This window comes from Aedes albopictus, chromosome 3, assembly GCF_035046485.1.
Source record: "Aedes albopictus strain Foshan chromosome 3, AalbF5, whole genome shotgun sequence".
NCBI lineage: Eukaryota > Metazoa > Arthropoda > Insecta > Diptera > Culicidae > Aedes > Aedes albopictus.
The window spans coordinates 35964239-35986604 of NC_085138.1; the positions used below are offsets into that span (position 1 = coordinate 35964239).

At 37.1% G+C, this 22366-nt stretch overlaps 1 protein-coding gene and 1 long non-coding RNA gene across 2 annotated transcripts in view; one reads left to right on the forward strand and one right to left on the reverse strand.

The window, feature by feature from the left end:
• Positions 1-181: 181 nt before the first annotated feature.
• LOC134291104 (uncharacterized) lies at positions 182-4536 on the reverse strand. Its single transcript, XR_009998911.1, has 2 exons — positions 606-4536; positions 182-537 (listed from the first exon to the last, which is right to left on the reverse strand). It is a non-coding gene; the product is annotated as an uncharacterized LOC134291104 (long non-coding RNA).
• Positions 4537-9554: 5018 nt separating this feature from the next.
• The window catches only part of LOC115254290 (uncharacterized), a 58325-nt gene continuing 45513 nt past the window's right edge, over positions 9555-22366 (forward strand). Inside the window, exon 1 of the mRNA XM_062855332.1 lies at positions 9555-9745. The gene's annotated coding sequence lies outside the window, so the exon portion shown is untranslated. The remainder of the gene's footprint in view (positions 9746-22366) is intronic.

Here is a 22366-nt window from a genome sequence, read left to right on the forward strand (position 1 = left end):
TAATTAATAGAATGTATAAGTTTAACTTATGAATTTTATTCACTATTTCTAATAACTTGTATTAGGAGTGTTATAATATGTATGCGTCAAATCTAATAAAACTTATTACCAAATATTTTGATTATAGTCTTAATATCTTGCTTATTTTCTTTTTGAAATAAAAATAAAGTTGAAACTTCGATTCAGATTTCGAACATAATAAGTTTATTGTATAATTTAAATCGCAGTACATAAACGAACCTGAATCGGTTCCGCTGCGCTCAACTCCTTCTAACTGCTTCTCATCAGCCAACACATCCGTTTACATTCGGTGAAAGGCTGATCTTCTCTCAAGATCTCGACCCATGATTCCTCGACATCAACGGAGACGATCGCTCATGACTTGTGCTGCGGCGGGTGCATGTGGCATTAATTCCGAAACCAATTAGCTTGAATGAAAGATCCGGACGGGGCATTTAGAGGGTATCCTAGGAAACATTTTTGGGATCTTGCTTGTGACCGCGTTCCAGGCAGAGTGTTAATGAATCCAGGGATACTCTGGAAAGAAAAAAATGGTGTAAACTGCAGCATAAACTAATAATAGTTTTGATTTAGGTAATACCTACCGTGATCTACAAGCGTTACCATCCACTTTATGCTGAGTTTCGCACAAAAAACCTCGCGAAATCACTTTTCTGTGGTGCCGAAACAAAACGATAGCGCAACAGCAATGGCTTCTTCCATTGAATACGACGGCGCCGTTTGTTTGTAGTGGAGAGAATTTTCAAAGCGATATCTTAAGTAATTTATTAGTAGAAACTTATACAGGGTGTTAGGTTCCTGAGTGCAAACTTTTTAAAGGATGATAGAGGACCATGAAAGGTGAAAAAATTGTTCTACGCATATGGTCAAATCTCAACCGTTACGTAGCTATTGAACTCCCCATGTTTTTGACTCCTATTGCCTTAACTTCCTATAACTTTAAAATGGTCAAACTTCTCGCAGTTTTTTTACCCTTATTCGAAAGATTATTGAATTTTCTATCAAATGGCATCTTTCAACCGATTGGTTTAGTTAAATAACTAAGTTTTCTAGAGCAAATAGCTTAAAAGTTGCGTGTTTCAATTTGTTTTTGTCAATTATCGTTGAAAAATGCGTAATAAATTAAAATTCTTTCCTTGGCAAAGTTGTGGCCCCTGTTTCACTCTACAATTCGTTCTTTGGCATCAAACTTTTATCTCTTATCGTTTTCTTGCAATTTTGATTTAAATATCGCATTTCAGATAATAAATTTGAAATCGTCATGGTAAGCACCTTTTTGCGCACTGTGTGGCACATTTAAATAAAAATTGCAAGATAACGATAAGAGTTAGAAGTTTGGTGTCAAAGAACGAATTGTAGAGTGGAATAGGGGCCACGACTTTGCCAAAGAAAGAATTTTAATTTATTACGCATGTTTCAAAAATAATTCACATAAACAAATTAAAACACGCTATTTCTAGCCATTTTGCTCTTGAAAACTTAGTTATTTAACTAAACCAATCGATTCAAAGATGCCATTTGATAGAAAATTCAATAATCTTTCGAATGAGGGTAAAAAAAATGCGATAAGTTTGACCATTTTAAAGTTATAGCCAGTTAAGGCAATAATAGTCAAAAACATGGGGAGTTCAATAACTACGTAACGGTTGAGATTTGACCATATGCGTAGAACAATTTTTTTCACCATTTATGGTCCTCTATCACCCTTTAAAAAGTTTGCACTCATGAACCTAACACCCTGTATTTTTTCACCATAACACAAAACTTATACATGGTATGAGGAAACGTTATAGCTTTCAATAAGTTTTCTTATGAACACAATAAGTTTATGTTATAAAAGCAACAAGAGCGTGTCAAATAAAAAAGATGAATCAATCCTAATAAACAAAATAATTAAATTTCTTTTCGTGTAGAAGAAGCGTAATAAGCGGATGCCAGATCCACCTAAAACAAAAGAGGATCCGTATGTTTTCGGTAGATAAGTAGAAGTCGTTTTTTGATGCATTCCTTTCTGTTATTTTCACCGTTGATTGTTCCCGTTGTGAAATACGATGAACTCTTTAAGCCACATGAACAATACTCCATTGCACGGTGACGTCATCAAGAAATCGCTCTCTTTCTCTCCTACGGAAAATTAGAAAACAACAGGACCAACACCTGTCAAATTTGACAGGTACTGGTCCTGTTGTTTTCAAACTCTCTGAAAGAGCGAAAGAGATAGAATTTCGCCGTGAGGTGGTCTAATAGCTAATGGCTTGCCACACTAAAAATTTTTTCCCAAATTTTTCAGTTCTGATGTACCCTACATCATCCGGCACAACTGTCCCCTACTTAGCGTTAAAAAATTGCGGTCCCGGAAGTGTATTAGCATAGACTAATTTCAAGACCTCGATGTACCAAAGAAAACGATCAAATTTTCGGTGACCAGTCCGGTACCCAATAAATATTCATAACCGTGTATTTTTTTCCGTGTAAATTGCCTTTTGTGTAAATTTTATTTAGCGTGTTACACTGATCTGACAGCTCTGACAGTAAGGGACTAAACATAAATTACGTAAAGTGAGTACCGAGGATTGTTCACAATCTGCGAACTTGACTGCGGAAAAAATTTCGAACATGACGCCGCTGGTATTAGTAAGCCAATTCTCGAAACGACAACTTTTTGGAACACCATTTGTGCAGAATTAATCTGCTAGTCGCAAAGCTAATACGACCTATCGCTCGAAATTTCTTACTTTTTCCGTTTTCTTTGAGTGTGTTGCCGAAGTGAACAATGTTTTTACACACAGAGCAAAAATTCACAATTTTTTGTTTAGTTTTAACTCTAAACTATTGGTAAACAGATGTCCACTTTCTGTAATGAACAGTCCTTATTATTACGCACCCCTCCAGTTGAGTACCCCTGCCAAAAAAAATTATTGTCGTCGCGGTTGAAACCCGAAGTTTCCCCACACCCGACAATCGAATTTTCTCAAAATCTATACGTGAAACCTAACGTCGGACGTAGTGCGCTGGACAGCGGACCTGGCCCTCTATCCAGCGCTCTGTGCCCGACGTACGTCCGACACACGGTTTAGGAGAAACATCGATTTTCGCGTGTCAAAAATTCCGATTTTAAACTGCACGAACAACATCGGTCATCCACACTCAATGATTGCTCGAAGAAGTTTTAAGTTTTTCAAATTCCGCCACACCCATTACTGATAGCCGATGATGAAGCGATTACGATCCAGGGGTAGAAGATCCTACCCTTTACGCCTACCCAAACATGCCCCCCTGCGCGCCATCTACTGTTGGTTCTAATTTGTAAACATCTTTTGTTTAATGGTTTTATAAACATAAACAGTAGCATAAACATCAGTGTTTTTCTCTCGATTTTGATGCTTATGATCAGTGTTTTCGGTAATTATTGAAATTTCTTGAATCATAGTGTTAAATTATTCTCACATTGGAGAAAAACAATCGCTCAGGGAGTTTTCAATTTTCAGCCGATTTTCACACTTCAAACAAAACAACAACAAAAACAAACTAGAGTAGAGGCTAATATTTCATAATGGTGAAAACAAAATACTGATTTTTTCGGAATGAAATTTTTCAATCTAATATGCTGATTATAACATTCTTTATGTTTGAATCACATGCTGACTTGCTTTTAGCATGATAAAACTGTATTAAAATCAGTTTTGCAATCGAAAATTGAACTTTTCTTGTTTGGCAGTTACGTCTTTTTACTGGTTCTAAAACATGATAGAGGGTAGGCGCAATTCGTTCCCAGTTGACAGTCAGCTTCTACCCCTGTGACGATCACGCCACCGATCGACGTCACACCCATATAAAAAAGAGAGCGGAGAGCGAACGCATACGCGAGAAGCACATCTCAGAAAACCACACAAGCGGTCAGTCTGCTGCAACTAGTGATGTCACAAAATTTCAAATAATCGATTAGTCGGTTATCGATTAGGTTTTGCCATAGCGATTACCGATGTCGATTAATCGGATATAATTAATCGATTATTCCTGGTAATCGATTATTTTTCTTATAGTATTTTCTTAAACATTTGCACGGTTTAGGGTAAAAAATATAATTTGGACATGAACGGCGATGTACACAGGGAAAAATATTGCTTATCCAGAGAAATCTTCCAACCTGGCGGAGTGAAGAAGACAAAGAAGACCTGTTCCGCAAACGTCAAACTGCTGCACACTTCAAAAAGTATGCACACAACCTTGAAACCAAAATAAATAGTTGAAAATCTAAATTATGTTTAATGGCGTAAAGCTGCATACAAAAGTGCTTAAACTACACCTAATATAGTTTAGAAATAAGTTACATGTTGTGGCAGCAATTGCGATTACGTAAACCATAAATGAAACAATTTCCATTATTTTTGAATTTTATGGCAACCAAGTGAGTGAGAGCTTTTTAGCGTGAACCGAGCACTTTTGACGTTTGCGGAACGACTGCGGCGGTCGAAACCACCGCAACCCCGTTGGATTTTTTCTATTTTACCGCAGTATCTACTCAGTGACTGAGTTGGTCTTACTCAGAAATCGAAAAATCCTTTGTTCTCTTACTCAGTTTCCGTTAAAAGTGGGACAACCCATTGCCAATGGGCGGTCCTTCTTACCCCAACACAACCCAAAATATTCATACCTACCACCTTCGTTTTCTATAATTCATGAAATTTACCTGAATCTCGTTGTGTATAGAACGGAACAGTTTAAAACAACTGGAAAACACAAAATAAAATGCGAAAACTTGGCAATTCAATGTTAAAGCTTATTACGGTACCGTAAAACGGGGTATCATTGATCAGCGGGGTAACTTTGAAATTCGAAATCATTGTATTAACTAAACATGACATGTCAGAGTAAAATTTCATCAACAAAACTTTTATGAAAGTGCTCCTTCTCAATTAAATCAGGCCTGCCCAACCTTTTCCGGTCGCGGGCCACTGGTGAAACTGCATACCAGTCGACGGGCCAGAAATAAAATTTCGTTAATATGTAATACATTTTTGCCTTTCTCGTACACCAAGGTGTACCGAAAGGCTATATGTTCACTCCAAAAACGAAAATTTGATAGAGCCCCCGGAGGGGTCAAGTGTTATATACCAATCGACTCAGCTCGACGAGTTGAGATGATGTCTGTGTGTATGTATGTGTGTGTGTATGTATGTGTGTGCGTGTGTATGTGTACAAAAAGGTCACCTCATTTTTAGATAGTAAATATGAACCGATTTCAACGACCGATGGTTCATTCGACGGGGTACATTGTCCCATTGTTTCCTATTGAAAATGGTTCAGATCGGTCCAGCCGTTCCGGAGTTATGGCCATTTAGGTGTTCCGGACCGGTACCCCAGGAAGGGACAAGATATGAAAATGCAACAAACCCATGCATGCGACCCATCAAACCACGGCATTTTCGATTATCTGATGAACGGGATGAAGGAAAATAGTCTCTGGCTATATCTGAACCGTTAGTGTTCCGGAACCGGCGCCGGGTGTCCCGCCGGAAGTGGCCAAATAAGAAAGTGAACATAACCCATGCATGCGACACGTCAAATAGCGGATTTTTCGATAACCAGTTGAATGGTAAGCAGGAAAATAGTTTCAGACCATGTTTGAACCGGTAGTATTCCGGAACCGGTTCCGGATGTCCTGTCGGAAGTGGCCAATTAGAAATGTGTACCAAACCCAGGCATGCGACACATCAAAGAGCGACTTTTTCGATAACCAGATGAACGGTAAGCAGGAAAATAGTTTCAGACCATGTTTGAACCGGTAGCATTCCGGAACCGGTTCCGGATGTCCTGCCGGAAGTGGCCAATTAAAAAAGTGATCCAAACCCAGGCATGCGACACATCAAAGAGCGGCTTTTTCGATAATCAGATGAACGGTAAGCAGGAAAATAGTTTCAGACTATATCTGAACCGGTTGTGTTCCGGAACCGGTTCCAGCTGTCCCGCTGGAAGTGGTCAATTAAAAAAGTGTGCAAGCCCATGCATGTGACACATGGAAGAGCGGGGTTTTTTGATAACCAGATGAACGGTTAGCAAGAAAACAGTTTCATACCGTATCTAAACCGGTTGTGTTCCGGAACCGGTTCCAGGTGTCCCGTCGGAAGTGACCTATTAAAAAACAAAACCAAACCCATGCATGCGAAACATCAAATCATCAAAAATCTTCGTTAATCAGTTACACGGGCAGCAAGAAAATAGTCTCTGACCACATTTAAGATTACCGGCAGTGTTGCAGAATCAGGGTTGGATCCATTGCTGAAATTACGCAGGTGAACAAAATCGATGCAAGCGATTAATATGTGTAAAAGAACAAAATCTTGATAAAAATTTAAGCGATCTTGTCTAATTACATCATTTTAGATTCCTGAGGCGTCATTTTACAGTAGGATGGATCAACGTTGTAGGGAAAAAACTAAATTTTATGGCACCAATCCCCTTCTGCGTCTAAAATTACTGCGAACATTTTTGATGCAACTGGTTGAGTCCTCGCGCTCTGTAACACGGTAGAAATTTGATGGGCTTTAATAGGGGAAATTTCGCTTGCTTGCACTTGTTTTTGTCAAATTTTACATGAATCTTATAACTAATGATAATGAAATATAGGTTAAAGTGCGCAGCAAAAAAAATGCCGAAATATCTTGATAATGATCGGCATCCAGTGCTAGTGAAGGTGGTCAAGCAGTCAACTGAGAGATTTAATATTTTTCAGCTCGGCCTATACGTTTAACATAGCGTCGGAATATGAGCCATCAATAAGTTTCCAAATTCAATAATGGCTTTGATAAAATTCTTGCTTTTCTGAATAAGGCTGACACAAATTTTGATTTTCTCTTAAGTACAGAGGGGTCCCCCCTTGGAAATTTTGGTCGGAATTCAACATCTTGAAGAAGTGCACAAATAAATAAACCAATAGATTTATCAATTTTATAGTGAAATTAGAGTCTTCCAGAAGTTTTGTTTTTTATCAAAACCGATGAGTTAAAGCGAAACTGGAAGCCTTTCCTCATTTTTTGATTTTTGATGTACTATTAAATAACGAAGCAATATTTTCAAAATCGGTTTTCGTGCACATGTAGAGTGTGGATCAGGGTATCTTCTGATTTTTTTACGCGGTATAAAATGTTTGAACAAAATTTCACAAAAATGGTTTCTGCAAAAACGAAAAACATTTTATGCCGCGTAACCAAATCAGAATATACCCTAATCCAAACTCAACATGTGCACGAAAACCGGTTTTGAAAATATTGCTTCGTTATTTTATAAAAAATAAAAAACCAAAAAAAATAGGAAATGCTTCCAGTTTCGCCTTAAGCGGTTTTGCTTAATTTTTTTAAGAATTTTTTCATCAAATACATTTATTATTTATCAACTCCACCCCTCATTGACGAGTCAACGAGCACTGTGACAAAAGAAGAAAATGAGATTTATTCCGTTCTAGAGTATTCTCAGGATTCAGGAACACTTCGGCTTATGGCCGGAAAAAATGGTGAGTACATATTCGACGAGAAAGGCACTATCACCACTAGGTGGATTAACCTGGGTTTTTTTTATCTTTTCTGAGCATGGTTAGATAATAGAAAAGAACTTTTTTTTTGCAGTTTAATGTTTCTAATGAAATTTGAAAGGTTTATTTTTATTTCTTACAGAATATTGGAGCTTGACAAAGTATTTAGGAAGTTTCAATAGCATGTTTCAATGTAGTACCAGACCGAGCTATTGAATGGCACAAAAAATCTCTGAAAGCTTCAAAAATTGTGATTAAATTTTTCATGTTTTTCCTAAATTAAGTTTATGACGTAATCTTTCTATTTTGTTTTACAATCTTATCAAGCGAATTTTCACAATACACATTATTTTATTTTTAAGAATCTTTTACTTCAATTCTGTAGGACACTGAAACCAAATGCTTGCATATTTTTAAATCTTTTAAAAATTTTACAAAATATACTCTAAAAAGTCATTTTATTTGTTTAAATTATTAAAATACATTTCCATTGAAAAAGGAAAATATTCAGAATAATAATATCTCGGGCTAAATTCTATCAATTTTGTCCAATCGTGCCGCGGGCCGCACAAAATGTCCTCGCGGGCCTTTTAATCCTAAAATAACTTAAAAAGTAGGTAGGTAAGCTGTAAGACTTTGGACAACATATTCGTAATCAGGGACCCCGAATTTAGTTATTAAGGGCGTTTTCAACACAAACGAACATTGTCTACTGACATGATCAATATTACCCCATATCAACAAAATAAAAATTTGATTAAAAAGCTTGTTTAAAAAGTTTGAACATACTTTTTAGAGTTGTCTAACACAAACCAAGAGTGCCAGTACTTGTTTTAAAAGTATAAAACATGTAACGTTTGCTTCTACAAGAGAACTGCTAAAGAAAGATCGTAAATTTTGATCAATGTTACCCCGGATTACGATATTTATGAAAAATATATATTTTAACGGTACATTAACATATGATTATATACTACGCATAATTAGTTTCCTTTATTCAAGTTGTTTTCGAAGTTTTTTATACAAATTTTTAACACCAGTTCTATCTTTCTATCTATTTGAAATTACATGGGCATTGTTTACTTTAAGGCGTTTATCGATGTATGGAGATTTCTGTCTCAATTTACAAAAAAAATGATTCCAATTCATAAAAACACGCTTCATTAAAAGATTCAAGGCCAGATTTGGAATCTACTATGATTGATTTACCGAAAATAAGTGGCCATTTATTGAAAAAATGGCGACAAACATATCTAAAGGTCCAAACTCTCTTTGTTCCGATTCTCTTTAAATTATCACGATGTCACAGTGGACATTTTGACAATTTGTGATGTGTAGATCGGAAAAGGATTGTTTATTCTACCTTCCGACGCAAGATGTAAATCAAAATTCCGAAATACAAGCACGTTATAATCAAAAGAGAGAAGACTTAAAGATAGCCTCTCATCTGCACTTAGGACCTTTAGACATGTTTGGCCTGAAATAGTCAGAACGTTGCTGTAGAGCAGATTGTTTACGGGACATGTTTCTGCAATGGAATTACATACGTTGAGGCGTTTATTGGTGTAGTCCTGTTCCAATTTACAGAATTAATTCAATTTCGTAAAACTACGCTTTGTTAAGAGATTCAAAACCAGATTTAGATTCTATTATGATTGATTTACCAAGAGTAAGATTATTTTTGGTAATGTTAGCTGCACTACTACTTAAGTTGACAGTGTTTTAGTGGAAATAACTGGAAATTGTTGTCGGTTGAGAATCATAGGTACGATTAGTAATTTTACTATGGAATCGGTAGTTTCGACAACAAAATTTATTTCAGTGTACCACGTTTTTTAATAATCGATGAAATAATCGAAACAAATAATCGATTATCGGAAGATCGAGTAATGCGCTACTCGATTAAAATTTAATCGATTATTCGAACGATTAATCGATTGGTTGGGATAATCGATTAATTTGCGACATCACTAGCTGCAACCGCGACATCATGATCGAGTAGATCGCGACATCATTGTGTGAGCAGATCGCGAGTAGAGAAGTTGCAAAAGTTAATTGACTTTATCATCATCCTGTGCTAATAAAGTGCTGAAAAGAGGAGAAGGTGTGAATAACCGAAAACGTGCAACAGCATTGCTAATTAAGCATTGGTGCTTAGAAGTTAAACATTGCGGAACGGAGGTGGCATACAAACTGGTAAGTTCGCCGGACCAAGTGATAGTCAACTTCGTGTTACGGCGAATTTTATTCGATCGTAGAGTTCTACGGAGTCCAAAGTAAGCACGATTTCCTGCCACAATGCGTCTCTGAATTTCTCTGCTGGTGTCGTTGTCGGCGGTCACCTGTGAGCCCAAGTACACGAATTCTTCAACCGCCTCGATTTCATCACCGTCGATATAAATTCGGGGTGGCGGGCGCGGTGATTCCTCCTTGGAGCCCTTTGCCATCATGTACTTTGTTTTCGACACATTAAGGCCCCTTAGCGTGTCATCGCAAAATGGCTTCTTCAAAATCATTGACCGAAATCAACTTTACACAACATTGCACCAATACATATTTGCAAAAAATCGACACTTATCTTATTCTATAAAATAATCAATTTCACGCGAGATATTCGGCATAAAAATGTATTCACACTACTTCAAATACAAGCCTCTTTCCAAGTAATCACGATTACCAAGCATTATTTCACTCGAAAGTAGAAATTTTTAACGATTTGTTTCGATCGCACTAAAATGTGTTTGGCGGTGTTTACCACCCACCGCAGTACCAACGACGACGACGGCAGCGCGGTGATGTCTTTTGGCGCGCACAATCATCGATCATTGCACGCAGTGATGTCGATCCTGCTGGGCAAAGCATCAATGAAATTGATCGAAATCAATTAAAAAATCCACATTGGTTATGCGTCATAATATCAAAAATAATTTGTGGGGTGATTATTTTTTTAACTTTTTTACCACAATTGTTAGTGAAATAAGCAAAGCATTATAATTTACGAAATCTTCACCAAGCGGTCCGCCAGCACTGCTGTTGCAGCAAACATAAACAGTGGGAGAGCGTACCAAAATAATTCGATCATTTCTAGCTTGTTATATTAAAAAATCTAACATTTTTCGTGACATTTGGATATGTTTCCTTGTTATTCATTGAAGTAGAGTAGTTTACTGCTTGAGTTGCTTTCAAATGATTCATATTCTCGAAATGTTTACATTGGAGGTACCGAGACAAAGAGGTGCTATTTTTGTTTGTTTGTTTATGGAATTGGTATGGCTGCGGCCAGAGTGGACGCGTCGCGCGACGCGACGCGGTGCGGCGCGTTTTTGACGCGGCTTCCAACGCGGCTTGATAGCCACAGTGAACGCGGTGCAACGCGTCTATTCGTAAAGCAAACTTAAAAGTTTTCATAATTTTCGCCACCTTTGCACATGAATACTGACCATAACTATTTTATTTATTAATTATTTTATTAAACTGACCATAATTATTTTATCTTTCAAATTACAACACACGGTGAGAAGTTTTGATAAGATTTTTTTGTATATTGGATCACATCACACCATCAATGTATAATTTCCAACTCGGGTTGCAGAGTTAGTTTGTGACAGGTTTGCCTTGACAACCAGTAGCACACAATCAAAGCGAGCTGTCTCCTCTCTATCGGTTTAAAAGCCATAACATTTCAACAGTTGTCTAGAGTTATCTGATGAAAAATTTCCAGGAGATATGTGATTATTGTGCTCAACCTAAAATTAAAAATGAACCATTTATCTAAATTTACCTTCAACTGCTATTTATTTCAGATGATTCAGAAGAGGTATACATTTGGGACAATGTTGATTCCCTAACCTCAAATCTACCCGTCCTGCAGGTACAAATTTTGAAATTTCGTGAACAAGTGAGCTTGTAGTCAGAGCTACCACAGGGTTGTATACGTAAAAAATGGCACCCCTTCGTTTATTTTTAAACAGCAATGCAATGGAACAAGTTTGTTAACTCAAAAATAGTATATTTTTATTTTGAAACTTTTTTTAAGCTTACAGCCCTAGTAGAATACTTTGAGAAAGTAAAATAAACGAGAGGGTGCCAAACGTTTTTGTGCATGAAACATGGATAAGGGTAATGTGAAAGCTCTGCTTGTACCGTATTACCCCGCTAATACGACACCGACTGTTGTCGTATAACCGGGGTAAACTTTTAATCCGACAAACTGGTCACCCTAAACCACCATGCTCGTTGAAATTTGGCAACTCTATTTTTGTTTTTGTTTTGATTTCCGGATTTGTTATGAAACATAATTTCATCAAATATTGCGGTGGCGCGAATGAAAAGCTCGTTCTTTCTACGATTGTTGCCATCCTTAGTTCATTTCGGTTGGTCTCCAGGCGGTTTGGGTGTTGAATAGCACCAACTCAGAACTTCCGAAATTTGCGGCTGCAAGAGGAGTTGCTGCGGGTACAAGTATAAGCGCAATATCAAACTGTTTTGCATTTAGAGTGTACATCGCTGTGACATTTGAACACTTTTTAATTCGACATGTGTCGTATAAGCGGGGTACGAATTAAAAAGTGTCGTATTAAAACGTGTCGAACCAGAGGGGTAAGACGGTAATGGATGTAGAATGACAGAGCACGCTATGTCTGAACCAGCAGATTATAAAAATTGAATGTACATCGGGTTTCTTTCTACCAATCGTCAGTATTCAAGCTATATTTTCATTTGCAGAAGGTTTTAAAATATTCTATCGGTGAAAATTTTTCCATACATTTTGTATGGGAGCGAAATTGGCCGAAAATGAGAATTTCATGTAAATTTGTATGAAAAACAGCTAAAAAGATGTACAAATCAAAATTTCCCCGATGAAATATTTTAAAACCTTCTGCAAACGAAAATATAACTTGAATATTGATGTTTGGTGGAAAGAAATTCGATGTACATTCAATTTTTATAATCTGTTGGTTCAGACATAGCGTGCAGAGATTTTGATTATTTCCGTTAATTCTTTAGTCATAAATTTGAAGGAATTACTGATTTTGATTCGCAGAATAGGTGAAAAGTGAGGTTACGAGACGCCACCGGATAATAAACATGTGGTATTATTCATGTTAATATTTTTTACATTCACATTTGAATGCATTTGAAAAACAATTTCGTGAAATTAGCGCCATGATTTGATAAAAACGGACGAAATTCACACAAAAATACAAAATTCTCCGCGCGAACCGCGTGACTTCCGCATCAAAAACAGTGCATGCACTGTTTTGTCGTGCGTCGCGCGGCTAAACGCTTTCCGCTTCGCATCGTTCCGCGCGCACTCTGGCATGTTATGATTGTTTTCCCTGTATTCTAATGAACGGAGTTCTGCCGCGCGTCGACGCGCGACCTGTCAAATGCCGCATTGCACCGCGCCGCGCCGCGTGACGCGTCCACTCTGGCTGGCACCATAGAAAGGCTACACAACTACTATCGTGCTTGATGACTGTTTGGAATAAGAATCAAATAAGAAGAGCAAAATTTGAGCTGACACGCTAAGGGGCCTTAAGGTGAAATGAGAACGACTCCCGGTGCATTTTTGTCTTGTGTTTTCAAGAACACCGATTTCGTCATCTACAAAATGCACGAAGTTGAAATTGATATTATGTTTCCAGTTCAAAACCGAATTAGCGACATTTTTTCTTTGACTTCCGCTGCTTTTGTCTTGCGTTAAACACAATGTCGGAAGTGGGGCGCTGTATTGTACACCTGGTGGTCTATACAGCGCCCCACTTCCGACATTGTGTTTAACGCAAGACAAAAGCAGCGGAAGTCAAAGAAAAAATGTCGCTAATTCGGTTTTGAACTGGAAACATAATACTACGAATGAGTCAGCAAGGACCAGCAAATTCAGATCAATGTGTGTTATTTGGATGACGAGATCCGATGCTTTCGGTTTTTGCGAGGCAGCTTTTGGGACGGCCATCTTAACTGATTATAGACGGATCTTTGCGTGTACACCACCCGTATAGACTCACAAAAAGTATTGCATCACATTGACTCACCTGAGGACTTTCAAAGATGTTGTGTTCAGCAAAGTTGTTCTGAAGCCCAAAATCAACAACTTTTCTGAAGGCGGCATTTTTGTAGATGTTCTGGTTTTAGAGATATTGAGGTGAGTCAGGGTATTGCAATATTGTTGCAATACTTTTTATGATGGGTAGGGTCTGCAACCATTTGAGCAGGAGCACCTATTTTGGGCACATGCTGCTATAACTCAGTCAATTTCAAATCGATTGACTTGAATTTTTGAACATGGTTAGATACTGTGCTTATCTGATCGTGTCTCAAAAAATCAAGTCAATCGGTTCAAAGTTGACTGAGTTATAGCAGCAAGTGCCCAAAATAGTGTACTCCTGTCCAAATGGTCCCAGACTAGGCCGTCCCAAAAAAAAATCGATGTCCGAAAAGTCAAGGTGCTCAAGCCTTAAAGCCTTAAATAAAAGATATGCATATTTGAAGCATTTTTGTAGAACATTTCGATTTTCTAAAAAAATATTTAGAGGCAGTGATGCCAGATTATTTTATCAAAAATCTGTATCAATACAGATTTTTCTGTATCGCCGTTTTTGAGGGTATAGCAGACACCGAGAGTCCTAGCACAGAGAACAGATGAACATGCGCGAACAAAATTGCATGAAAATCTTGTGTAAAAAAAAACAAGCGCAGTAGCGACATCGACGGTGACTTTCCCACCTAAAAACTCCTTCCGACACCATGATGGCGCTAAATTAGGAAATATTTCACTAGCGCTCATTTAAATATTCCTACTCAGAGATGGAGCTGTATTTGCTCAAATAACAAGATGAGTATGATTATTTCACCAATTCAGCAACAAAATTTGAGTGAACCATTGAAAATTAGATTCACCACTTTCGATTAGAAATGAGTTGAAAAGCAATTTAATTATTATTTCCCTAGTAAATTCACACATTCTCTCGGTGGAACTAAATTGGGGTGCACACTTGGTGACACTAGCGCCAAAAGATAAAACATCGGCGAATTTGTACCACCATTCGAAATGTGACAGCGCCGCGTAATGGCCACATTGCCAGTTATTTCAAAACAACCGTTGCAGTTCTCTACACAACTGCACTTCATGAGCTTAGACGTTTGTTCTATGTGGTTCTAGATTTCAATAGAGTCTAACAAAAATGTACAACTTTTCGACGATTTTAAATGTTTACTGATATTTATTTTCCTAAAACATGTGTGAAAATGTACAAATTTTCATAAATTCTTCGAAGTTCAAGCAGCAATTTATAAAGTTTTCATTAAATTTATTGAAAAATACTTCAAATTTTATGCTTTCTGGAGAAATCTGTATCACATATAAAAATTCTGTATTTTTCTGTACTCTGTATCTTATCTGTATAGAAGGTCAAAAATCTGTATAATGCAGAAAAATCTGTATATCTGGCATCTCTGTTTAGAGGTTCCGCCAGGGCGATTTTTAAAAAATGACCCTTTTTCATGAAAATTCTCAAAAAAATCATTTTTTCCTAATATTTTTTTAACTTCTGATTTTTTTCAATATTTTTGTATTTTTCAATGGACCTCTAGGCATTTTTGACGGGTAATTATTTTTATTGTGTTTATATTGCCGACAGAACCGCACGCTATGTATGAACCAGCAGATTATAAAAATTGAATGTACATCGAGTTTCTTTCCACCAAACATCAGCATTCAAGCTATATTTTCATTTGCAGAAGGTTTTAAAATATTCTATCGGTGAAAATTTTTCTATACATTTTGTATGGGAGAGAAATTGACCGAAAATGAGAATTTCATGTAAATTTGTATGAAAAATAGCTAAAAAGATGAAAAAATCAAAATTTCCCCGATAAAATATTTTAAAACCTTCTGCAAATGAAAATATAGCTTGAATACTGATGTTTGGTGGAAAGAAACCCGATGCACATTCAATATTTATAATCTGCTGGTTCAGACATAGCGTGAACCGTTTTTGTGCTAATTAAAGGACTAATTTTTGGGATCTTTTCTTTAAAACATGATTAAAAATAGACGCCCTTTTTATTTCCAACCATGAAAGTTTTATTTTATAGAACAATTTGTATGCATCATTTCTCAAAAAATAAAGGTTCAAAATATCTTGTCTCGAAGCTGAGATATTACGTTTTTAGTGAATGGTCAATATTTCAAATATATGCAAAACTTTATGTACCTGGAATTTTATAAGCTTTGTGACACTCTAATGTACGCATATTAAAAAGTTAGAGGCTTAAAATACCAGCTTTACTAGTTGAATGGTCAAGGTAATTCAAGCATGATTTTTTTAAATTTATTTTGGGGTGGTTGGCTGTAGATTCATGAAGAGCTTTCATGTGAATAACTGCAAGTATGACGGATATCGTGATTACTGGTAGCAACGCATTTAGTTCGAGATTATGTCGTGAATTTTGAATTTTTCTAAATTTAAAAACCCAATACCCGACTACTGCGCTCCGTTTTTCTGAAATAGGATCAACCATTCCATGCAGAGATTATAGAATATTGATAAAATCAATAAAAAAAAACCCGAGAAAAAAACCTTAGTTAAGTCAAGATTGAAAGACTTGAACTTGAAAAATAATTAACAAAATTTTGCTTCTATAGAAATACGCGAGTTTCTAATTCTCAAAAATTGCAGAATCAATGCATGTTTTTTTTTAATTTGTGTTAATTGATAAATAATGTAAATAATTCAGAAAAAATATGTGTGCATATAAATTACAAAAAAATCTAAATGCTGTTTCTCTGGTAAATTTTAGACTTGTAATACCCTTCAAATCACGATATAGAAAATCCAGAACTTTCCACAGTTTCGAAAATTCAATTTTCTGACACTAGCAAAACACAAAACTTCAGATAAATCAGTGAGTGTCAAGGTAAAGGCACAGTTGTGAAATTTGACAATTTAGTATAAAACTCGGCAACGGTGATGCATAGTTAATCGGACAAACGCCGATTGTTATACAAAATTGCCAGCTTCAAGATGCTTCAACTTCCTCTGCTGAGTTGAACTCAAATTTTGACACGAAACTGACTCGTTGCAGAATTTTGCGTAGGGTATTTGTGCCTATCTTAGTCTCATTAAGGATGTGCAACATGAAAAATCACTCACAGCGCAATGTATACGCTTCAAACTTAATGATACAAACCTTTAACACACGTGCTCACTTCCACTGTTGATCTTACGATGCACTAGAGTGGGATTTACCTTCAATATTTGATTTAATTGCGATCACAAATCGCGAGCCACTCGCACCTATCTTCAGCACACCGTAAAATTTTCATCTCATCGCGGTCCACCGGGTGGCCCCTTATTCATCTCAACAGTATTTACAGCAAATCCACAACCACTCTCACATTTTCTCATCGTAGAGCATTCTGCACTCACCCACTAACGCACTCCCTTTCCCTAGCAGGTGACAGTTTCATTGTGATTGTTTTCCTCTCTCGCAAAGGAGAAGTCATAACAATGTGCGGCGCGACGAATCGTCTATGCTCGCTCCCCACGTTTTGCACTCGCATACATTCACAGCTGATTGGCAAATCAGTGCTGCCGAACTGAATGATAGTTCGTAAAGCTTGAGCGGTAGCAGCATATTTAGATGAAAACCAAACCAAATATTTTGAAAGAAATGGCGTTGGAAAATGAAATTATTGATCGATTTGCGTAGAAGTTCGATTACCAAGATGTTAAACCAAGAAACGACCATATTCTGATTGAAAAAACATCGTATTTGTAGTGACCAAATCTCATTCAATTAACTACTTCTTTCTTGATGTCTGGCACCGCTGTGATGCTTGCTTTGGTGCTTCGGCAGAGATGTGCGCCGCGGTTAAAACATCATTTTTGGTCGTCGGTGGCGGCGGCGTTAAAAATGAGAATTCAATATTTCGCTCTTTTACATCTCATATTGCGAAACATTTTAACAAACTATACTTTGCATATGAGAATGTAAATACACTAAAACCTCAATTTATGCATGTTACAGGGTTGTTACAACAGCGCGGATTTCGCGAATTTCGCGGATTTCGCGATTTTCGCGGATTTGGCGCGAATTTACCAATGGAATTTGGCTCTCGCGCGGATTTGGCGCGGAATTGATTTTTGTAATGTTTATAGCGAAATTTTTTAATGATTATCGACATTTGATTGCAAAATTATGAAACGTATTTGTTTAAATTAAAAAATTGCCGATTTGGATGTTCAAATCCACTTGACATCACTGGTAGTCGATATAACTGGAAAATATGTTCCAGCTAGCTGTCACAAAGACAACACGAATAGGACATTTCGTTCATGAGCTATAGGGCACTGCACTGTTTTGATTTCGTATGGGATTTTGACGTTTCTTGGCCTTGTTGTTTACAAAATTTCTGTAAGAGTGAAAGAGAAGGGGAGAATTTCATGCAGTTCCCTATGCGTGGTTCCACGTATGTAACAGTAGACTGGCCCAAATACAAAAATGTCGAAAAATTCCACGGGGCACCCTCTAGAATCATGCTTTTGGATGAGAAGAACAATCTGTGAAAGATTCAGCTCAATCGGTTAAAAACTGAGCTGGCGCAAATGAGTTGAAGGTTTGTATGGGATGTTCAGTCGAAATATATGGGAATTTGGATGACCTCCAGTCTCTCATTCAGCACGTTGGTTTGACGAGTTCGATTTGGCTCAGAATTGAAAGAATGGTAGTTAAGACCCTAAGGAACATCTTTGTAAAAGACCATATCATGATAAAACTTAATTTTGTTGCGGTTTCAGCTAATGAAAGCAGGGCGAGGACATCTTCCCCCGTTTACTCTCGGTTGTTACATGCAGCACGTGTTTGTCGGTCGAGGCTTGAGCGCTACATCATAGGCAGCTATGTAATTCTTAATTGTTTCGATACCCATCCAAGTGCGTTAGCAATGCACAATGGTCCGAATCCACATTTTAGCAGGAAAAAAATCCGTATCTCTGTTTTCGTTAATTTGAGGCGTTTGGTGTCTTCAGAGAAGTTGTTTGCATTTGTTTACTGCATCTTCTCCAAAAAAATTGAGTAGGGTGGTCCTCATCCTAACTCAAATCTGGAAAATAATTTTTTAATTTCAAGTCATACGCGATCGAGTCCTTCAGCAAAGTTGTAGGCAATGCTATTTCGAGCAACTTTGCTGAATACGCCGTTTATCTAGCTCTTAATTTGAACATAGTAGGTCAATTTTAAGTTTTGACTTAGGGTGAGCCACTCAAAAACGGTTTTTTCGCAATAACTTTTTTATTTGATTTTTTTCGAAGATGTGAGCTTCGGAGCATTTGAAGAGCAAGTAATGACGCATATTTGTTCTGAACATTGCATGTTGTTAGGTCTTGTCATTCAAAAGTTATGGGTAATTTTGACTTAAAAACAACGATGTCTTCAAATGCTTATATCTCATGGAGCTGGTAAAATAAAAAAAGTTCTTTAAGCGGCATTTGGAAGGTCACATATAAAGCCAAATGTGGAGCAAATATTACAAGAACGTTATTTTTTAAATTGGAATAAATCGACTCCAAAAATCCCCTTAAAAAATCGAAAAACTACATATAACTCATACAATTTTAAAGATAGAGTCAAACTGTCTTCGGAAAAAATGTGGGTTTTTACCATACTTAAAAGTTTCCCATACACGACTTTTATGTAAAACGTGAAACAAAAGCTTGAAATTGATAATTTGTTTTTAAAGAATATAATCGTTCTGATTTCCTAGAAAAACATAGCATGTACCCCTAAGAATCAAATTATCAATTTCAAGCTTTTGTTTAACGTTTTGCAAAAAACTCGTGTATGGAAAACTTGTAGGCATGGTAAAAACCTACATTTTTTGGGAAGACATTTTGACTCTATCTTTGAAATTGTATGAGTTATAAGTAGTTTTTTTCAATTTTTAAGGGGATTTTTGGAGTCGATTTATTCCAATTTAAAAAATAACGTTCACGTAATTTTTGCTCCAAATTTGGCTTTATATGTGACCTTCCAAATGCTGCTTAAAGAACTTTTTTTATTTTACCAGCTCCTAGAGATATAAGCATTTGAAGACATCGTTGTTTTTAAGTCAAAATTGTCCATAACATTTGAATGACAAGACCTAGCAACGTGAAATGTTCAGAACAAATATGCGTCATTACTTGCTCTTCAAATGCTCCGAAGCTCACATCTTCGAAAAAAAAATCAAAAAAAAGTTATTGCGAAAAAAACCGTTCTTGGGTGGCTCACCCTAAGTCAAAACTTAAAATTGACCTACTATGTTCAAATTAAGAGCTACATAAACGGCGTATTCGGCAAAGTTGCTCGAAATAGCATTGCCTACAACTTTGCTGAAGAACTCGATCGCGTATGACTTAAAATTTAAAAGTTCTATTCCAGATTTGAGGTAAGACGCGGACCACCCTAATCAAAAATTTTTGGAAAAGATGCGGCAAACAAATTCAAACAACTTCTCTGAAGACACCAAATGCCTAGAATTAACGAAAACAGAGATACGGATTTTTTTCCTGCTAAAACGTGGATTCGGACCATTGTGCAATGGAAGTACAGTCCGGATTCGCTGGTTGGGTCACGACTGCGCCCCGATTAGCGAATCGTGTTCGTTCGTTGGGGCAACTGACAACTGATCAAAATGCTCTAGCACACGCAAGTGACGAGAAATACGTCACGAAACACTCACATACTTGCACAAAGGTTCTGTATATAGGAGCTGCGATGCGACGGCGGTCAGACGTCAAACTCGTTTTGACATTGATTTTGACATTGACAGTGCTTTTTAGTTGGGGTTTGCCCCAACCAGCGAACATTCAACCATCGAGACAGCCCATCTAACGAGCCACCAACGAACGAATCGGGACTGTAATGAAGAACAACATAGCCGCCTATGATTTAGTGTGCAGGTTTTGAACGGCAAACACGTGCTGCATGTAACAACAGAGGGGAAACGGGGGAAGATGTCCTCATCTTACTTTCGTTAGCTGAAACCGTTACTAAATTAAATTATATCATGGTATGGTCTTCTACAAAGTTGTTCCTTAGGGTCTCAACTACCATTCTTTCAATTCTAAGCCAAATCGAACTCGCCAAACCGGCGTGCCGTATCAGAGACTGGAGGTCATCCAATTTTCCATATATTTCGACTGAACATCCCATACAAACCTTCAACTCATTTGCGCCAGCTCATTTTTTAACCGATTGAGCTGAATCTTTCACAGGTTGTTCTTCTCATCCAAAATTCTACGATTCTAGAGGGTGCCCCGTAAATTTTTCCAACTTTTCTTTTTCGCCATACAAATGTGGGCCGGTCTAACAGCATTTATATATAGATGACAGTTAAACCGAAAGACAAAGCAAGCGGAACTTCGTGATTGGTTTCTGCTTTCTGGTTCTTCTTCGTTTTTTACCTTTATTAACGAAATTTCTAACCAAGGTTTAGTTTATCTCGGGACCCACGCTTTACTTTCCTTCCGAAGGAAGAACTAACATTTTGTGAATTTTTCGCGAGTGCGATTCGATCTGACGTCCTCGGCGTGATAGTCACGGGCTTTAATCAGGTCCGCTTCTCGTTCTTGTTTGGACTGCTAGTGAAGAATTTGGAGCACGTTTTCGTTTCGGTTTACGTCATTTTTTTCCGATTTTCATCAGCTCTTCAAAATATCTCTCTGAAGAAGTTGTGCCTCGAGTTGTGCAATAATTCCTCCAATATTGCCGGTATGATGTATATCTTTATTCAACTTTCAAAAAATAAGAGTTTCTCCGAAAAAAAAAACAAATTTGTTTCCAGGAATCCCATTTAACAGAAGCCGAAAGAGTAGTTTCGATAATAATCTGCTCAAATTACTGGTATAATTTAAAAAGTCACTTGCTATATATTTTTTTTTTTTAAGAAATTTCTAGATAAATCTCTAGATTATTTCGGGACAAATGTGTTCAGTGGTATCCTGGAGGAAACTTTTGAAAAAAAAGCATATGAATCATTGCAAGAATTGTTAGTGAGAAGTTAGGCGAAAAAATCTGGTTAATCTTTGCAAGCATTTCTGGATATAATACTGCTGGAATTCTTGGAGAAACTCCTAAAAATCCAGAAGTTTCAAAGGACTCCAGCAAGTTAATTTTCAACATTGTCCTTATAGGATTTTCCTCCTCTCCTCTTCTTGGCGTAACGACCTCACTGGGACAAAGCCTGCTTCTCAGCTTAGTGTTCAATGAGCACTTCCACAGTTTTTAACTGAGAGCTTTTTCTGCCAATGACCATTTTGCATGTGTATATCGTGTGGCAGGCACGAAGATACTCTATGCCCAAGGAAGTCAAGGAAATTTCCTTTACGAAAAGATCCTGGACCGACCGGGAATCGAACCCGTCACCCTCAGCATGGTCATGCTGAATACCCGTGCGTTTACCGCTTCGGCTATATGGGCCCTAGGATTTTCCTAGTGTTTACTAATTATAAGGGAGGTTTTGTCAGATTCCTTAAGGTATTGGGAAATGGGAAATTCCTCACTGAAGATTAATTCAAGAACTACTAAGGCATTAATAAAAAAATTGTCGAAGTGATCTTATTAGAATTCTTCATAAGTATCCTTATCAAATTTATGCTGGTTTGAAAAATTCTTATTTTGTATTGGGTACTGTCTCTCAAATTATTCAGAAATGCTTAAAGGAAGTCTCTCCGTTTTATTCTGTTTATTTCAAAGATTTTTTTCCAGAAATATCTTTAACGTTTTCAGTTTCTTGGCATTGTTCTCCTGAGATTTTGTCTATTTTATTCT